Below are 20,107 nucleotides of genomic sequence, written 5' to 3'. Positions count from 1 at the left end.
AAGACATCAATTCAATTTTTTTTTCAAAATTACAACGTATTTTGTTTTTCGTAAGTAACAAGACCTTTGCACAAATCTTACATAAGGTTCATTACGATCTGAATTGTTTGAATAAGAATATGCTGTATTTTTATAAATCTATTCTAATGAGACAGAATTTTTTTTATCTAACTTATTCAAAAAATTTCACTAACTTACACCGTGTGCGTGGGTTTCCTCCGGGTTCTCCCTTTTCCTTCCACTTTCTTCATTCCACCATTTCATTCATTTCGCATCATCACCGTCTCATATAGCCTAACCGGCATACCCGTGGGACGTAAAACTCAAAGATTTTATTTCATTTCAGACAGAAACTGCTTGAGGTAACCAAACTTATCCGAAATTACTATGTTAAATTTATATATAGTAGAAACCCTCTAATCCGTCAGCTTTGGCGCTTGGGGTATTGTCAGAACGCAGAAAAGGTCGAATTATTAGAAAATACAGAATGCGGATTTACAGTAAAATAATCTCTGAACTCAAAATTGGCTGTATTGTTCTCTACAGTAAAATCAAACAGTAAACACTAGAAACTGCGGAGTACAATACAGAAAACACGCACAACGAAGGAAACCATAAAAGAAATGACGAAGCACTAAAGCAGACAAGTGGTAACAATAAGTAAATAACAATGCCGTGACCATAGGATTCGTGAATCACCGACGACTCGGGACAAGTTCGGCTCATATGCGTGGTCGGATCAACCGGAGAGCGGACGAGAAGGGTTTCTACTGTACCCCGAACAGTAGTAATACCAGTAAAACGAAACTAGTGACAGGTTACAGCAGAAAATTTACTGTAAAGTAGTATCAAACATTTCGTAAATCTAATTTTAAGACGTTTACCTTCTATATTGCCAGGTCCGCGAAGAATTTTTCCTTGTACATCTTACATTATCCGTAAACTATATTTCTGTATTTATGTCTCTTAACTGTAAGGAAGTGTGCATCGTTATTGATAGTGCTCTTATTTTTCAGAGAACATCAAAACAACTGAAAAAGTTGTGGACAATCTCAAATCTGAGAGAAAGAGACAACTAAAAATTCTACGAAGAGAAACTTTAGGTACAGGTGGAGGTCCTTCCCCACACTTCCCGGAAGAAGATCCGTGTGACTCAATAATTTCTGTGGGTTCCTCTGAAATCATCGGAGCAATTGATAGCGATACTGTAGCAGTAGTAATGGCCCGGCCTGATTCCGTTTTGGACTTTGACCCCGACCTTTGTGACGTCATAGGTCAAAGGTCAATGACCTTGGCCAGGGGGCCAATGACCTAGAATTACTTAGGACCACTCCCTCTAGATTTTGGCATGGGTACCTTGGCCCACCCTCTAAATTTTGGCAGAAGTACATACGAATATCCCCCTTAAATTTTGGAAATTGCCAAATCCAAAAATTGGGTGTGGTAGCCTAAGACCATAGTAGAGGAAAGTTGCTATATATGGGGAGGTTGCCTAATATGGGGAGGTGGGATTTCTCATAAACGAGGGAATTTTGTGGAAGAGAAATTGCGTGAACGGTAAATTAGTGTCACGAACTGGCAACACGGCCTAAGCTAGGTGGCGTCGCAATTAGTTTCTTTGTCTCAGTCGAATGGAAGTGTTTGGTGTGCAGGAGAAAATTTGCACCGTCTCGGAAGTAACGTCTGTGTGTCGCTGTAAAGGTAAGAAATATTCAATTACACTATCTTACGCGCTAGAGTAGAAAACGAATCTCATAGTAAATAGTGTATATCGTGTTTTCTAGATTTACTAATTGTTGATATATGCGTGAGAAAAATGTCAACGAAAGTTGCCTATTATGGGGTGGTGAGAAGTTCCTAATATGGGGCTCCCCAAATTACGAACCCTTAATTTATTCTGGATATGGAGGATAGACCTACTTTTCTGTCTGTTTTAGATGCCGAAAAGGAAACAATGGCAGCAAGAGAATATGAACGCAGCTGTTTCCTCTGTGATGAAGAAGGAAATGGGAAGTTTCAAGGCCTCTCGTATTTATAATGTACCACAAACAACATTAGAAAGATATGTAACTCAAGCCATTGAATCAGGCCAGGATACTGCGCCGAGGGTAACCAAATTAGGTAGGAAGCACGTTCTCCCGTTACATATTGAAGAGGACCTTGTGGATCATTGCATTAATATGGAAAAACAGTTATTTGGCTTGTCAATGACGGATGTACGACGTTTAGCGTACCAATTGGCTGTCAGAAATGAAATTCCGAATCCTTTTTTCCCGGACAGAGAAGATGGCAGGTAAAAAATGGTTGAAACAATTTCTTAAACGTCACCCCCAGCTATCGATTAGAAGGCCACAGGGTCTCTCACATTCTAGAGCTACATCATTTACTCCTGAAGCAGTAGATAAATTTTTTGACATATTTGAACCGGCTATGGATAAAATCAAGCATTCTCCATCAAGATTGTTTAATTGCGATGAAACTGGCATTTCCGTTGTGCAAAGTAAACACACCAAAGTCATTGCTCTTAAAGGAAAACGCCAGATTTCTGCTCTCCAGTCGGCTGAAAGAGGCACTCTTATCACAGTAGTGACATGCATGAGCCCTACAGGAAATTACGTTCCACCGCTACTCGTATTCCCACGCAAGAATATGAAAATTGAACTGATGAATGGAACCCCACCTGGTTCTATTTATGCATGTCACCAATCTGGTTGGATACAAAGTGATATATTTACAGAGTGGTTCCGACATTTTATAAACTATGTCAAGCCTACAGAAGAAGATCCAGTGGTTCTGGTTTTAGATGGCTATTTTTCCCATGTACGGAACTTAGATGTCATAAATCTAGGACGCGAGAACTATGTTACCATTATATCGCTACCGCCACATTCCACCCATAAGATGCAGCCTTTGGATCTAACATTTATGGGACCATTAAAGTGCTATTACAGGCAGGAAATAGAACGCTGGTTGAGAATGAATCCAGGACGTGTTGAGACTATATATCAGGTTGGCGAATTATTTGGAAATGCGTACATGAGAGCAGCAACAGCCGAAAATGCAGCTAGTGGTTTCAAAAGAGCAGGCCTATTTCCGACTAATAGACATATTTTCAGAACTCATGACTTCCTCCAATATGAAACACCAAGTGATAGTTGTATGTCTTTAGCTGTTACGATAACGTCCCAAGCGGAAAGGATTTCCATCGAGGACGGGCAACTTTCCGAAGCAAACACATCCGATTCATGTAGGTCACTATCTGCTACCATACCACCAGAACCAGAAAGGATTTCCATCGAGGTCCGAAACTCTTCTGAGCCAAGCACACCAGGTTCAAGTAAAACTGTAGAACTGCCATCACCTACATGTGCTGTGACAGCACATGATATTTCCCCTATTCCAGCACGTCCTGTTCGACAAAACTACAAGCAATCTCGAACTGGATCAGCCCAAATTATCACAAGTTCACCTTACAAACGAGGTTTAGAATGCCAAAGGGAAACCAAAATAGAGACTAAAAAACGAACAGAATGCGGAACTTCAGCATCGAAGAAAAGAAAAGGCATTTTCAAGCAAAATATTTCTTCTATCGACGAGAAAGGAGGATCCCTCGGAAGACAAATAGAGAATATGAAGCAGCCAAAGAAGACAGCCAAAGAGTGCAGAGAAGCGGATAATTTACAAAGTAAACGATTCCAGCTTAGGTCTTTGCCACAACAAGATTCCAGTAGTTCATCTAACTGGGAATATATGCAATTGTCGGATGTGTCCGACGAAGATAACAAAGAAGAAGCCGAGTGTTTGTATTGCAATGGACTATTTTCCGAAGATCGTGAAGGTGAAGAGTGGATTCAATGTGCAGTGTGTTCACGGTGGGATCATGTTCTCTGTGCAGGCGTCGATGATGACATTTTCGTCTGTGAAAGATGTTGCTCTAAGTGAAATTATGGTTTGTGGAGTTTTAATTTCAGTGCAAAGCAAACAGTTTCTTTTTTTCTCGTAGATTTACAATTTAAGTAGTATACATGAAAAGAAGATGACTTTTTTGTGTGTGGATTTACAATTTGAGTGAAAAAGTATCAGGCTTTTAAGTTTTTCTAGATTTCCAACTTCAGTAAAAAGGAAGAGACGCATTTTTTATGTTTCGTCTATCATTTAATTGAAAACGAGAAATGGGAAGAGACTTTTTTTTATATATAAACTATTTTCAAACAACCATTTATTATAAATGCATTTGTTTCTTTAAATATTTCCAAGATATTGTGTTCTGCATCTGAAATTATTTTTCTTCACAGTTATGTAGGCGTAATGATTTGTATTAACGTTTTGTATTAGACCTAATGTTTTTCCAGCTTTAGAACAATGTAGATCTATTTTATTTTTGATCAACAATAACGTCAATACAATCATATTATATCTTCATATTTTCTCTTCTTATTTCATTTTCCCGTATTTATCACAATAGTTTCTCTGAAAGGTTGTGTGTCCTTGCTTTATGCAAGTAATATTGATGTAAGCATCTATATGTCATAGCTCCATATTAGGAACCCCAGCATCCCCATATTAGGAACCCCGGTAGCCTAATATGGGGAACAGCAATACTGTTTGTTTTTATTTTTTTATTCTGTGATTATTGTTTTTTCTCACATTTCCATATGTAGAATAGACGAACAAGGTTTCTGTACAGCATTACCGGAAGTTACACATATTTTCTACAAATCATGTTTAAGCAGGAAGCCTTATAAAAAAACCTCCCCATAATTGGCAACTTTCCTCTATGCACCTCTATTAGTACTGGGGTATATCTCGTTTCCTTTCGTGGGTAAAAAATTGTCAAAAATCAAATTTCGGAGGCTTTTGACCTAATTTATCCCCTTTCATGAGGTGTTATTACCTTATGTGGTTATATGGGAGTTTACAGGGGTCCATTCCCTTTCATAAGACATGGGTACATTAATGCACCCCTAAATTTTTGGGAGGTGTATCTTGGCCCACCTCTTAAATTTTGGAAATTGCCCAATTTAAACATTTCGTATAATAGTATAGGACCCTAATATAGATCACTATAAATTTGGGTGGTTCATCTCGTTCCCTTTCATGGGAAAAGTTAGCCAAAATGTTAAATTTCGGGGTTTTTGATAGGGATGCGCTCGAGTCGAGACATGTCTCGAATCTCGACTCGACTCGAGTCGAGACACGCTTTGTAAAATTCGAGACGAGTCGAGACAAATTTATTTCTCGACTCGAATTTTCGAGTCGAGACACGAGTCGAGTCGAGACGGCTCTTAAAAATCTCGACTCGACTCGAATGTCTCGAAAATCTTTCTATAATTTTTAATATTATTTTGAAGAAAGTATTCACTGAGAAACAGCCTTGAAACCAATTCCAGCTTTTATTCCTTCAGAAAGGTACAGAACGCATAAAATTAATAGTTAATCTTTAAAGATCAAGATTTAATTTTCAGCTCAATTCAGTTAATTAGAATTAATAGTTAATGTCGTTGTATTTGGTTGTACTGCAAATATAATGATAATAATAATAATAATAATTGATTATCTAGTTTGTATAAAACTATTATCCGTAGTCTAAATCTAGTTTGTATAAAACTATTGCGATAAAGTGAACTTCATAAATTCTCTGAATGAGCAGTTGGTAGTCTATAGTAATTTAGCATAGTTATAATTATTGTGTTTTCGTTCCCATGAACGCAATAGGGTTACGTAACTTCTGGATTATTCGCTTGCCCAACTATTCTGAGGCTTTAATATGTTGCAGCATATCACGAGCTACGGATAATATATAATGTAACATTTGTTGTACATCACATATTATGATGCGAGACTATTTTACATAGTATATCTTATCTAATATAAATAAAATAAAGAGTTCGTTTGTGTGTTTGTCTGTCTGCCTGTGTGCGACCTGGGGACCAGACGAGTGGACCGAGAGTTCCCAAAATTTGGTCACGGGTACCTTAGTCCAGGCCCCAGATCAAGACGAAGCGTTTTTTTTTTTAAATTTCGAACCAGGGGGTCTCGGGGGGGACGTTTACTGGGACCGACCTGGGGACCAGACAACTTGACCGAGAGTTACCAAATTTTGGTCACGGATACCTTGGTCCAGGTCCCAGTCTAAGGCGAAGCTTTTTTGTCAAAATTGGAACCAGGGGGTCTCAGGGGGGCGTTTAGCGAGACATGTAGTAAAAGTAATCCAAATCGATCGACATTAGTGTCAAATCCATAGTTTTCACGGTCGCTGAGATCAATGGTGACACTTCCATCAGCGATGACTTGCAAATTCAGCTACTACTGTATGCGGGCCGGGTGTCAGCGGGTGAGGAATACCGAGACATGTATAAATAGCCCATATTGATTGATACTAGTGTCAAATCCATAGTTTTCGCGGTCACTGAAATGAATGGTGATACTTCCACAGGTGTTAACTTCCAAATACAGCCCCCATGAGAAGAATGGGTATATTAAGCTAGTATTACAATAAATGGACTGCTTGGATGCCAAGAACTAGTACAGATAAGTACTATTCACTTCTATGAATAGGTATTTTTTAAAAGGATTTTTGTAAACACTAAATTATAAAACAATGAACTACATACAGTAGTTATGGTTAAGGTTCCCAACATAAAAGAAATATGGATTGTTCATGAGATATTGAACTTCAACTTTCAGTCCTGGAAAATTTCAATTTTGGAGTTAGGCCACTTGGCATCAAAGCAGTTCACTGTAAGATAAATACATTCCGCACATTAGTAACATAGTTGTTCAGGGGCCTTCGATTTCCATCCTCTCAAATGAAAGCTGAACGATTGCTTGATACATGCTGACTATATAGGAGAAATAGTGTATTAAGTTTTCGAGCTTTGGTGCGTATCCGTATTTACACTCTGATATAACTTTAAGTTCACACTCAAATCGAGCTAATTGTTTAATACATTTCGAAAGCTTTTGTTTTTATGCAGCTCATTAATGAAAATCTATTTCATAATCGTAACATTTATGTACTAAGAAACTATGAACGTAAAGTGGACTCGACCTAGCCCCGTGGCCGCTGTGACTCAGTGGCACAGCTCTCACCCTTGGTGTGTGAGGACTCTGATTCTGTGTGTGTGTGTGTGTGTGAACTCCGCGGCTAGCGTACGCGTCTTTGCCGTGGAAGACTCGGGTTCAATTCCCGGCGCGAGCTCATGTAGTTCGGATTCCACGTTAATCAGTAGGTCTACATTTCATATATCCTCGCTGCTGAAAGAGACGGTAAAGTCAAAATCAACTCAACAATATATATGTGTGTGTGCTTATGTGAATTTCCTCGTGGCTGTATGGTTAACACATACGCCTTGATCGCGGGAGACTCTGGTTCGATTTACGGTGGAAGCTCATGAAGTTGTTACCGGTATCCCACTTTAAACTGTAGATCCATGCCTCATATAACCATAGATATAATATATATGCCTTTGATACATTTATTTTCAGACTTGGAAGCTATCGAAAATTTCCGGAAACAGAGTCCCGTAGACCGAAAATGAGAAACATGGGTACAGAGTAAAACAGCCATAGAAATTTAAGCTTTTTAGGCTAACTTAATCCTTACATATAATGCAACTAGCTTGGCCAAGTTATAATGGAGGAAATGTTATCATTGCAACACTCTGTGAATAGAAAATGTTCGTCAGGTATTACTATCCCCCCTCTCCTGCAGAATGAAAACCCTGACTAAAACTCAATATATATATATATATATATATATATATATATATATATATATATATATATATATATATATATATAACTATTTTGTGTAATGTAAAACTATTTTGTGAAACATAGTATTCATGTTTCCTTGCAGAGGTCCTTACGAGGGTTCGCTTCCATCTTCCTCTCCCCAAGAACTAAAATAAATTAAAAAATTGCTATTACTTGTTAATCTTGTACAAAGGACGCAATTAAAGTCCCAGTGTAACACCCCTTCACATTTAGATTTTTCCCCTGGAAGAAAACCAGTTATTATTGTTTCTTGATTTCTCAGTCTCACCTACATAAACATACGAATAGAATTACAGGATAGGACATGTTTAGAGTGCTTGCACGTGACATCTAACTATATTTCTCATCAAATGTGTCACAGATGAAAATTTCCGTTTGTACTGCCTGTATTTTCTGGTACATATGTTTCATTTATGTTATGTTGCTAAAATTCGTTAGGAAACAAGTACAGACTGCGCCTGTGTGCCTGACAAAACGTAAATGTACTGGATAATTATTTCTTCACTTTCTTCCAGAAAAAAAAGTAACCCATCTCATGTCGGCTAACAAAAGGAGGTAGCGGACCAAAGATAGCCGTTGTTTACCTAAGGTCGTTACACAGCAGGGGTTTCATTCAGTCAGAGGGAAAACAAAAAATAATTTAAGGTTTCTACATTTGTTTTGAACTGCAATATACTTCTTCCTTTTATTTTAAGAACCATTTCCTTCTCATTTGTCTGCATCAGAAAAAAATGCAAAAAAAAAAATCACTAGAATGTGCCTATTTACCCAAAGTACGTACTAGATCACTAGTTTAATAGTAAAATCACTAAATCTAGTACGAAATCATAAATGTGGCATCATCATTTTTCTTTAAATATTTGTATTTAGTACTAGATTAGAGTTTAGTGTCCCTTTCAGCATCAAGGCTATATGAGACGTGAACTTACAAATTAACGTGGGTTCAGAACCACAGGAGTTCCCATCGGAAATCGAACCTAGGTCTCCCGCACCAAAGACGCGTACGCTAATCATATGGACAAGGGTGTTCCATATTTAGTAATGTGTACATAAAGTTGTGAAATTGTGCTTGTATAATGGAATGCAATTCCTTCTACTGACATAAACCTTCACAATACTCAGCTGGACAAAGTATCTTTAAAAAGAAAATGTCACTCTTTGTGTTTCAGTTCCTGGTTCGACTGAAGGATGGAACAAATTGCAATGAGCGTTTTTGGATCCTACTTTGTGTAGTTGATTCATCATAAACTTGGTATTTGATACGGATATGAACTATTACACTTATTTGGTGTTTATTTCTAAATAATAAGTCCTAATACAATTTCATAAAGTTGTAATTCTTCTTTAGTTTGTATCACTTTACACAATGACAAATCCAAAAGGTGTGTTGTATCGGTGCAGTACCAGTTTTTCACGTTTTTCAAAATGTTCCAAACCCCAAAGAATAATCTTTAATTTCTGATATTTTAGTCGTCACAAATTACAATTTTATAATGTAGTCAATGTTTATAATTACTGGGCAGTTGGGCGTTTAAACTAATGACATCATAATAAAGTCAAAACCATAATTTTGAGTTGAGTTGATTCTGAGTTTAACGTCCCGTTTAGCAGCGAGGCTATGTGAGACGTGGACCTACTGATTAACGTGGAATCCGAACCACATGAAGCCCCACCGGGAATCAAGCCCAGGTTTCCCACGCCAAAGGCAAGTATGCTAACCGTTAGCCACGAAGGAGCTCCACCATAATTTTAGTGGGCGATAAGAAATATCTCGCCAGTGCTTTTACAATAAATAAAATTTTATAAGTATTAAAGAATAGTGGTAAGATATTTTATAATAGCTCTTTTATTTATGAGATATGAGTATTTTGAAAAAAAAAACAACGCCACAACCACAATAGGTTGGCGAAATCACAAAAGACTCGTAAAATAAACTTTCTTATAAATACATACGCACCTTACTCACCTTTTATAATTGCTATGCTTACGTTCTCCATAAAAACAGAAATTCTCTTTTAGTGATACTTTACACAAGATCATGAAGTGGGTTCAAATTTAATTAAAGGCCAAATACAATACAATAATCCACAAATATTGCTTCAAGTGGGTTTAAAGATTTCTAAACACTAGTGCGAAACCGGGCTCTGCCGTTGCGATCGATTTACAGGTCTTGAGACGAAAGTAAGAAGGGACTTACGCACACAGTAAGTAAAAACAATTAATATGCCTGTAACTTTCCCCCAAATACGTGTATCTTAAAACTAACCTCACCATTATTTTTCTAATTAAATTCTAGCCCGAAATTATGTATCATATTACCCTATTCCCATTTTGAAAACTTGACCTTAATTCAAAATGGCGGATTTCAAGGTGGCTGCCATCAAGGTCATATCTACCATACGACTTCCCTTCAGGACTTATATGTATCCACATGGTTTTTCTTCACTTTTCTTCATTAACGCTCCGTTTACAAATGGTAGTAAGGGACTTCTGTAGTAATCTCTAATAACCACATCACAACTCTTAAAAGTTATTTTAAAAAAAATAGAAAACATGCACCATGGCAAAAATTTGTCATCACAAGTAATGATGCATACATGCCTTCTATCAGCAAAAAAAGTTTCATTGAAATTGGAGCCGGACATTTGAGTGATGTCCCTTGTGGGATGTGATTGAACGTGACGTCAGAACACATCGCCCCCCTTCCCGGAATTTACGGGAATTAGATGACCTGAGTGAGCACATGTGGTGCCAGCTCTCTCCAGCGACCTATCAAGGATCATTGCGTGTATGCCAAGACGTGTCGCCGTTTTTATCCATGCCAAAAGTCGACATACTGACAATTAGGTAGGTAGTCATGATGGTCTGGCTGATGTGTGCATATATTTTAACTCGTACATTTTGTCTCGACTCGAATTTCGAGACGTCTCGACTCGAATTCGAGTCGAGTCGAGACAGAGACTGTCGAGTCGAGACAGAAACATATTTTCGAGTCGAGACACGAGTCGAGACAACATTTTCTCGAGACGAGTCGAGACAGGCTTAAATCTCGACTCGACTCGACTCGAATGCATCCCTAGTTTTTGACCTAATTTAACCCCCTTTGATGAGGTTTAATTACTCTATATGGTGATATAGGGTAGACGTATAGAGGGGTTTATTTCCTTTCATAAGACATGGGTATATTGATGCACCCCTTTAAATTTTTGGGAAGGGTACCTTGGACCACCCCTTAATTTTTGGAAATTGCCCAATTTAAACATTTGGTATAATAGTATAGAACCCTAATATAGATCACTATAAATTTGAGTGGTCCACCTCGTTCCCTTTCATGGGTAAAAATTGCCAAAAAATTAAATTTCAGGGGGTTTTGTCCTAATTTATCCCTTTGATGAGGTTTAATTACCCTATATGATGATATAGAAGTATACAGGGGTCCATTCCCTATCATAAGACTGCTATATTGATGCACTCCTTTAAATTTTGGGGAGGGGTACCTTGGCCCACCCCTTAAATTTTGGAAATTGCCCAATTTAAACATTTGGTATAATAGTATAGGACCTTAATATGTATTATGATAAATTTGGGTGGTCCACCTTGTTCCCTTTTAGGGATGCAAAATTGCCAAAATATAAACGTAAGCAATACGTTGTACAGTAAGGGACACTTCTGGATGGTACAGCCATATGGAGATTTACAGCTAAAGTGCTCCACCAGTTGAGTCCCAAGCATTTGCGGGGAAGTATGCAACCAGATTAGCTGCAAATTAGCTGTTCACAATCGCCAGGCACTGAAAATTCCCGTACACGGTCGAAATTCCCACTACCGTCTACAGCAGTGGCGTAGCAGCTGCCCCCGCAACCCCCGCAGTGCGGGGGGGGGGCCGATGTCTTGCGATGAATAAAGGTTTAAAGATGTAGAACCTCAACCTTACTTCTATCAGCTTTACAACTAGGGCCCCTTCTCTATACTTTGCAGGGGGGCCCGCAAAAGTGTGCTACGCCACTGGTCTACAGCATCATTTCTCCAAGTAAAATGAATCTTAGAGGTGTAGTTTTTATGGCAAACATATTACTTGATATTCGTCCTATTTGTGGAGATAAATTGAAACAAAAAATTAAAGTCCAATCCTGTTGCTATTGGAATGAACACAAGTTTTTATTTATCACTTTAAAAAATCTTATTATATATGATTTCTTAATGACGATGTGACATACATGCTGCCAAGTAATGACTTACAGTGTACACAAGAGCGTTTTCAAAATCAGAAACGGTCACAGTCTTAAATACGTACGTATTTAACGTTTTGATGATGATGAGTTTGGTTAGTTAATCACGTTTTTCTACCCAATTGTTTTAATCACGACGGTGAGAATAAAGGTATGAAAAATGAAAGGGGTGAAGAGACACACATAAGTTGCTCTTTGCTCGGGAATATTAAAAATGAAGGTAAACAAGGGGAATAATAACGTTCTTTAATTTGAAACATTTGTAGTATAGGGCCTTAATGGGACAGAACTTAATCTCACGAATTTCCTCTTTTTCAAAGACTGATCACTACCAGTGACTTTTTTTTTATTTCATTGACATATGAAATGCTTCCAATTTAAAGGAATTTATTGGGATGATTCCTGCACCTTTCGCCTTTTTCCCGTTTCGCCTTATGGCCTCTAGCAATGAAATTTACATGTAAACCCTGTAATCACTTTTCATCCTGATGTAAGGCGGAACGGGAAATCTCGGTGTGAATTTTCCCGTTTCGCTTTACAAACTTTATATTGGTAGGCTTGCAAGTGCATTCATAGATATAATTTAATTTGTTTATTCATATAACAAAATAAGTGCAGTAACTACAAGAAGTACAGAACACCTATACAAGATGGTGTTTATCTTTGGTATATATACAATGAGCAACAGCATCTAAGTATTGCATTAGAGAAATATGTTTACTACTCATTCTACATTTCAAATTACGCAGGCGAATGTTTAATTGTTTTCACTTCTATTTCAAGTGTCTTGCAGCATGCCCTGCTAAAAGCATGGCCACCAAAGCTTCATTTTCTGATTACTCCTGCTTCAGTAATTCAATTAGCCTATATGTATATTGAGGTGAGGATTCCCAGCACTTCTATTTAACTTTTAGTGCCAACCCTCTGCTCGATTTGTTGTCCTGTCCCCTTCATTGTCAAAATGGATTCAAATATGTCCAAAATGGTTCCAAAAATTATTATCAAAATGGTTCCAGAAATGAAGTAAATAAGTTGCTTAAAGAATTCCCAATTAAGCAATTATCAATAGAATAATTGAATTATAAACATAATGAGCTTAAGTAATGAAGACCATTGAGAATTGAATTTGATGATTTGCAGCACATTGTCATATTATAAGATATTTGAAACAATCAGAAGCTCCTTTTTAAGAACGTGAAGCAGTGTATATTAACTCCCTAACAGCATAAAATACGTTTGAACCAAGCAAGTCCATTACCCTTATTACAAGTCTATATTTGACGTATCTTTTAGCCTACCCGCCATAACCATGGGACGTAAAATTCAAATATCTCATTCTTAGATTTATTAAACATTACAGCTTTGTGAATAAATAAATTAACAGTAACATATAAAAAACACAGCACTTTTGTACCTTATCTTTTCTCAGGGACCCTTCTATTTACTGCTATTCGGCCAGTCTTCCGGAGAAGCGGTGGCTCAGTGGTAGAGCGTTCACCTCTGGTGCATAGGATCCTTGGTTTGATCGCAGCTCGTGTCAAGCGAGCCTTGTAATGGACAACCACCCTGTATGTGTGTTTTCTTGAGGTTCTCCCGTTTCCTCCCACTATCTTCATTTCCTTCATTTCTTATCATCACCGTCTCCTTTAGCCTAGCCGGCATAAGTGTGGGACGTAAAACTCATTTCATTTCGTATGAGAGAACTTTCAATCTGCTCATTTCTCGGAGGATGTATGTATTCACCAGATAAAGATTCAAATTCAACAGAAATTAGAACAACAGTAACCTTACACCCTTCACTACAATTGCAATATTATTTTGACTCACGACAATAGTTTATCCGATAAATATGTTCTTTCTAACACAGTAACCCTCCCCTTCGTTTAGATGCAATGAAAGATATAGCCATTTAACACACTTAAACACACTTGCACTTACACACTTTCGAGTGACGAACTCAGTACTGATCAGGAACTTTTACTCATCATACACAGTGTGAAACTACTTGAGCAACGTACAGATCTTTAAATGTGACATCTAATCGGAAACCTGTTATCTGGTTGACTCATAATAACCAATCATCTTACAGAAAACAAAGTTACATAAAAATTCTAAAATCCCTTCCCTTTCCTGCTCTACCTTCGCAAATATATAGAAATAATCTAATTACATGAATATAAACATTAATTCTTATGCCTTTTCAATAATTTATCCCACTGACAAGAGCGGACTTGCCTACCTGCCTACCCGGCAATCATTTCTTTCAACTATTTTAACGTATTAGCATTATTCATTTTTTAAAAAAGTACTTCATTTTATACTACATTCTTCATTTGCTGTAGGCAGGGGGTGTGCCTGGGGATCCGAAAACCCCTCCACGAAATCACGACTTTTCTTAAATTTTGTCTAATTTTAGGGGCGATATTACAAATGTTAATACAATTTGTCCTCATATTGAATTTGGACACCTTCCTTCCGAAATGAATTCCTGCTCATTCACGTCCCTGGCTGTATGTAAGTATTAAACAAGTTTAATTAACATATAACAAGCGAACTCTATTTGGCAGGAAGGGGGGCGGTGGCTCAGTGGTAGAGCGTTCACCTCTGGTGCTTGGGGTCCCGGGTTCGATCCCAGCCCCCGCCAAGTGAACCTTGTGGTGGACAAACACCGTGTGCGTGGGTTTTCTCGGGGTTCTCCCGTTTCCTTCCACTTTCTTCATTCCACCATTTTATTCATTACTCATCATCACCGTCTCCTTTAGCCTAACCGGCATAACCGTGGGACGTAAAATCAAAGATTTCATTTCTATTTGGCAGGGTATGGTTTGAAGGTCCAACTCCTCGTTCCACTCCCGGTTACCCTTCTGTATTGTACTCCTATTGCAAGTTCCTTGTTGCATTTTTTTAAATGACAACTTTACCAAATAAACCTATCCTCCCTTTCGGTTGTGGAAAAGTTCATTTATATTTTTTTCTACCTAAGTATAGTCGTACACTTTTTGCTTGAAATTTTTTGCATACTATGGAACGTTAGGCTTAGACCGTTTGATGTCTGGCAAGTTTTGTGAATCGGAATTTGTGCAAAAATGTTTCTATTACGCAATAAATGAAACATGATTATAAAAACTATCATTTTTTTTTTTTTTTACACATAAGTATTGAGCTTCGATGAAGATTTTTTCACTCTTCAAAAATTGTCTGCGTTCCTGATCCGAGTTAAGTTGTTTTCGAGGAGTTACAATTCTATTTCTGTAGGCAGAATAAACGATTGATATTGAGGTAAAAGAAATAAAATATATGTAAGGTGGATAGTGTTAAAAGTGATTCTATGTTTTACGTACAAAAACAAACACTTGCGCACTCCAAAACTTGTAGGACTATGTTTATGCCGTTTTTCTTTACTTCTTTCTTTTTTCTTTTCTTTTCTTTTCTTTTTTTTTGTGATTAGGTATAACTTCGTTCCCGTGAATTGCAGTAGGGTGTCGAAAATCCGGATTCGTGAGCCATTATGTCGGATTCATGGGACAAAATTTTGATGATGGGCCAAAGTTCGCCAGTCCACCCGTGCTCTGTGATCATTAATTCTAAGTTCTGATTTCGAATCCATTACATTGTTACCTTCTTTTTCAATGAAACTTATTTCTTTCCAGTTTTTCAGTATCCTTCTGTTGAACATTTTAATTACATTTATATTTGCTAAAGCAGGGCTACCAATATATGAAAATTATTGTAAGGCGAAAGGGGAATTCCCGTTTTGCCTTACGATAACAAGTCATTAAGTACCAATTTTTGGTTGACGTTTCCTGTGATAAGAATCATAAGGCAAAACGGGAAAAGGCGAACAGTGAAGACACGATTGGGATCATTTCTCCATCAACTACTTGTATCGCCAGGATTTTTTTTGTGCTTACGTATCTAGTTGTGTAATATTTTTATCTATCTACATACATACAAAAGACACACACACATTATATATATAACGTGTGTGTGTATTTTGTATGTTTATTAATAATAAGTAACCTCAAATTCAAAATTTTCAGTCATTAAGAAATAAAGTAAGTACTATAATTTTAAACATATGTAGTAGCCAAACTATATTTTGGATTTCAAGTATAAACATTAAACATATTCTTCACCTCTCGATCAATATTAAGAAATTCCCAAAGAACGTTCCTTCAGAGCTTCCGTTACATTTCACAAAATATTTTTTTACTGTAAAACAATCAAAATTAAAATCATCTTTATGTGGTCACATACAGAATAAAATTACAAAAGTTTAAAATTATTACTGGAAATTGATGCTGTTACCCATTTCGAACATTTTTTAAACACATAGTTTCAAACATATTAAAATTTCATTTCTTATATATAGTATGAAACTTAAATATTGTAAATTTTCATAACTGTTCTCAAAATGGATTTGTGTACAGCCAAAGGCAGTTTTGTAAGTTCAACAAAAAGTCAAAAATAAACCTCTTGAAAACAGCTTTTATTTATAAAAGAATAGAGAATGATCACTTTTGGCTGTTGCAATAGTCTGTGCAAGCAGCTTGATAAAAATTCAACGTAGTATAACAACAGCTGTTTCTCTTATTTGCCAAAAATAAAAAGGGAAAGCTTGATAAGATGAGTGTAGGGGCGCCGAAATCTCTAGCTACGGCTCTGTTTTTCATCCCCCTTCTAAACATTTGTTTAGTTCACTGACACTTATCGATTCGACTGTGATATTCCTCATTGTTGTAAAAAATATATAGAAAATTTTTCGAACTTTTAACATTCCCCTTCACCGGACGCAAATTCTTATTATAGCCCAGTCAATAAAGGTTTTTGCAAGGAAAAAATTTGGGTAAAGCTGATTTTCTCCCAAGTGATAGAACACTATGAGGGGAACATTTTCTTAAAAGTCCCCGCCCCTCCCCCTGGAGCTTTCCCCTCCACTCCCCCTCAAAGTTAAAAAATGAGCGTTTTAGAAAAAAGGCCATATCTTCAAAACTAATGGACATATTGACATGCTTCTTTTTTTCTCGTAATCTGTGGAACGTGCTCTACAATTTCGTATTCCTTAAAGTTTTTCATAAACCTAATGGTTTCTTGGCAATTTTAACCTAAAGAGTAAAAAATGAAAAAAATCACCCGCGCCATTTTGTTTTTCCTCTTATATTTCCTTAGTGAGTTGTGATATGGAAAAATGTTTCAAATAAATCTTAAAGAGCATAAAATTATCTTTCCAACGGTGTATATATTGTGGGGGTTACTCTTAAAATTAGCCATGTAGCGAGGTAAGTTTGAAGACAAGCGGGCTCAAATTTTCGCCTCATTTTGAAAGAAAAAAAATAATAAAGCTTTTTTTTCCAAATAATAAACCACTGCATGTTAGAAAAGCATTTTTGTCTAGTCCTGCCTCCCCTGTGAAGCTTTAACCCTTACTCTATCCCCATTACCATTCCACATTTAAAAATAAGCGTTTCTGACAAAATGTATTATCTCCAAAACTATTCAACACGCTGATAATTTTCACATTCTGTTTTATTCTTAAAAAGTGATAAAATTATTTTATTTTATTTTCTATTTTTTATAAATCTAATAATTTCTAGATAAACAAATAAACTATAAAAAATTGAAATATTTTGTTTGCTCTTCCTTTCCCTATTTTTTGCCTTGGATCTCCTCAGTCAATTAGCATATGAAATCATATCTATAACATTTTTTATTATGTTTACATCTTAATTTTGAACATATCCCCTATGCTTACTGCAGTATTTTCAACTTAATCTTCCGTAGCTATACAGTATACTATTTAATTTTCGGATCATGATTCTACAAGTTCTTCCTCGGAATAGAAATGTGAATTTAGGCAAGGCAGCCCACTACAGTGCTCACACATTGCAGAGCAATCTATTTTAGCTATTTCACATTTACAGTATTGGCCAAACTTGCTTACACGAACATCATATTATGTACAGAAGCTCGTCTGGTGCAAATGGCTTGGATGTGGATATAGGTTTCAATGTCTTTTTGGAGCGTCCGTTTTCTTTAATTAATTCTATCCTCCAACCCCATTCTCTGTCAGGAAGTTTATTTCCTAACCATTTCTGTACTTGCAAAAATACTCTGAGCGAATGTTCATTACACGCTTCAGAAGTTGGAGGTAGTTTGGCCAGGTCAAAGTTAGATCTTAGTGAACTTTTCTTTGTCAAAGACAAAAAACTGTGGTATCGGCTTCATTCAAATTTGAGTATTTTCCCAAACCATACAAAGCCAAAACTAATTTTTCACCTGTAGATAATATTTCTCCTTTAGATTTTGAAATATCCAAAAACACTCTGGCCCAGTTTTGAAATTCCGGTGATTTGAGCATATCTATTACTTTTAATTTGCCCATACCATAAAAACACGATGTCGTGTCACATCCTGTAAACACATGACAGAACAAAAGTAGTTGCCGGCAATCTCCAAACTTTTCAATCAATGTTTCGATCCTGAAGTACCGTGTGTTCGGAGTCACACCACCTTTCTCTTTACAGAAGTAAACAGAAGCACTTTCTTCTCAGGAGACAAAGCAGTAAGTAAGACTACCAGGTCAGTATCAGATCCTACAACAATAACTTTTGAAGCAGTTTTCATCTGTTGAATGGCCGTCATTACAATGTCAACATCTGCGTCTTCCTCTGCTGTTATTACAGTCAATCCCCGTTTCACGAGTTCAGACCCCAGAGCCAACGATAATCTCTTCTTATAGTTTCTATTACCTAAGAACTCGTCTTTTCCCGTGGCACAGACTGTGTTTTGACAAAAAATTATGTCTTGTGAAGATTTTTTCGCCGCTCTTCTGTTTTGTTCTTCATTTTTCGTGGTAGGCTCACTAGGGTAACCATCAAAAACAACGATAGATTTTTGACCATATTTATTAAGAACATGTGTACAATAGTTCTCTAAGACAGCTCCAAAGGTACAATTTTTTGGCCATGGCAGATGGTGAAGAAGAAACCCTCCGTCTACAATATATGTTACATCCTTTACATCTAGTTCTTCGATGACTCCTTCTTCAAAAACTTTCATCAAGGATGATTTTGTACCTTTTCGAAGAGAAACTTCATCAAACAGAGCTGGTGGGCGTATTGCCAATTCATATTCGAAATATGTCTTTAATTTGCTGGCGCTATCACAGACACACAATATCCGATTAAAAAGCTGTTGAGAATTGATATTGACCTCTTTTGATCTTACTCTTGCTGACTTCTGTGCTGCATGTGTCTTCACCATATCTTTTCTGTGCAGTTTGAGTTCTTGGAAATTTTTACCTTTAATTTTGTTTATGGTAGACAAACCGACATCGTATGCTTGATCACAGTTTATTGAATCATCACAAACAAACCCAGTGGCCAAAGAGATAAGTTCACCAGACAACTTTGTAAAAGAATTGTGTTCTTGTAACCAAGCTGTAAACTTCTGTAAGTCTGACAAGTCTTTCTTCTTTCTGGATTCTCGTAGTTCAACGTGCTGTTCGCTAAACTGCATTGCTGTTCCGAAAAAATCTTCTACAGCCTCATGGACTTTGAGAAAGAATGGTGTTCCAAGTACCCATTTTGAAAGAGTATTGTCAGTAATGCCACGGCCATGTGTCAGTCCTCCAACAGATTTCATGGGTCGCATCAAATCTTGTTCTATGCACATATCAGACCACGTTCCTGACCAGTACTTGCCTTTCCGCCTAATAGTGAAGAATCCTTTCTCCTTAAAAAGAACTAGTTCTTGATTTGTAAGTTTTGATTCAAGTTTGCACATCTCCTGTGCATACAAGTGGGCGGATTTAGCATAGGGGAGATGTCCGGCAGCATGAAAATATGGGAGAATTTGAATTGTTGTATTCAGATGTAAATCCCAGTTTCCTGATCTTTCTGCAAAGGTAAACAGCATTATAAGGTCAATGCACCTAAGGAGATTAACCCACAGCTTAATTGTTCTGCTTAAAGTTCTAATTTCCTGCAAGAAATCGTTATATTTGCTCAAAGTTTCTTTAACAGCTGGTTCTTCTAGAACATCTTGTTCATTAAAACCCTTTTCAAGAAGATCTTTAGAAATATTTTCCAAATATGCAA

At 36.9% G+C, this 20,107-nt stretch overlaps 1 long non-coding RNA gene across 1 annotated transcript; it reads left to right on the top strand.

Annotated features, from left to right (window-relative positions):
- Window positions 1–1,488: 1,488 nt before the first annotated feature.
- On the top strand, window positions 1,489–2,781 carry LOC145662096 (uncharacterized). The gene is made up of 2 exons (XR_014126978.1): window positions 1,489–1,701; window positions 1,938–2,781. It is a non-coding gene; the product is annotated as an uncharacterized LOC145662096 (long non-coding RNA).
- The last annotated feature ends 17,326 nt before the right edge of the window (window positions 2,782–20,107 follow it).

Source organism: Thermobia domestica, chromosome 10, assembly GCF_964235325.1.
Source record: "Thermobia domestica chromosome 10, izTheDome1.hap1.1, whole genome shotgun sequence".
Lineage (NCBI taxonomy): Eukaryota > Metazoa > Arthropoda > Insecta > Zygentoma > Lepismatidae > Thermobia > Thermobia domestica.
The sequence above is the reverse complement of the archived record's forward strand: the minus strand, read 5'-3'. Positions and strand labels throughout refer to the sequence as shown.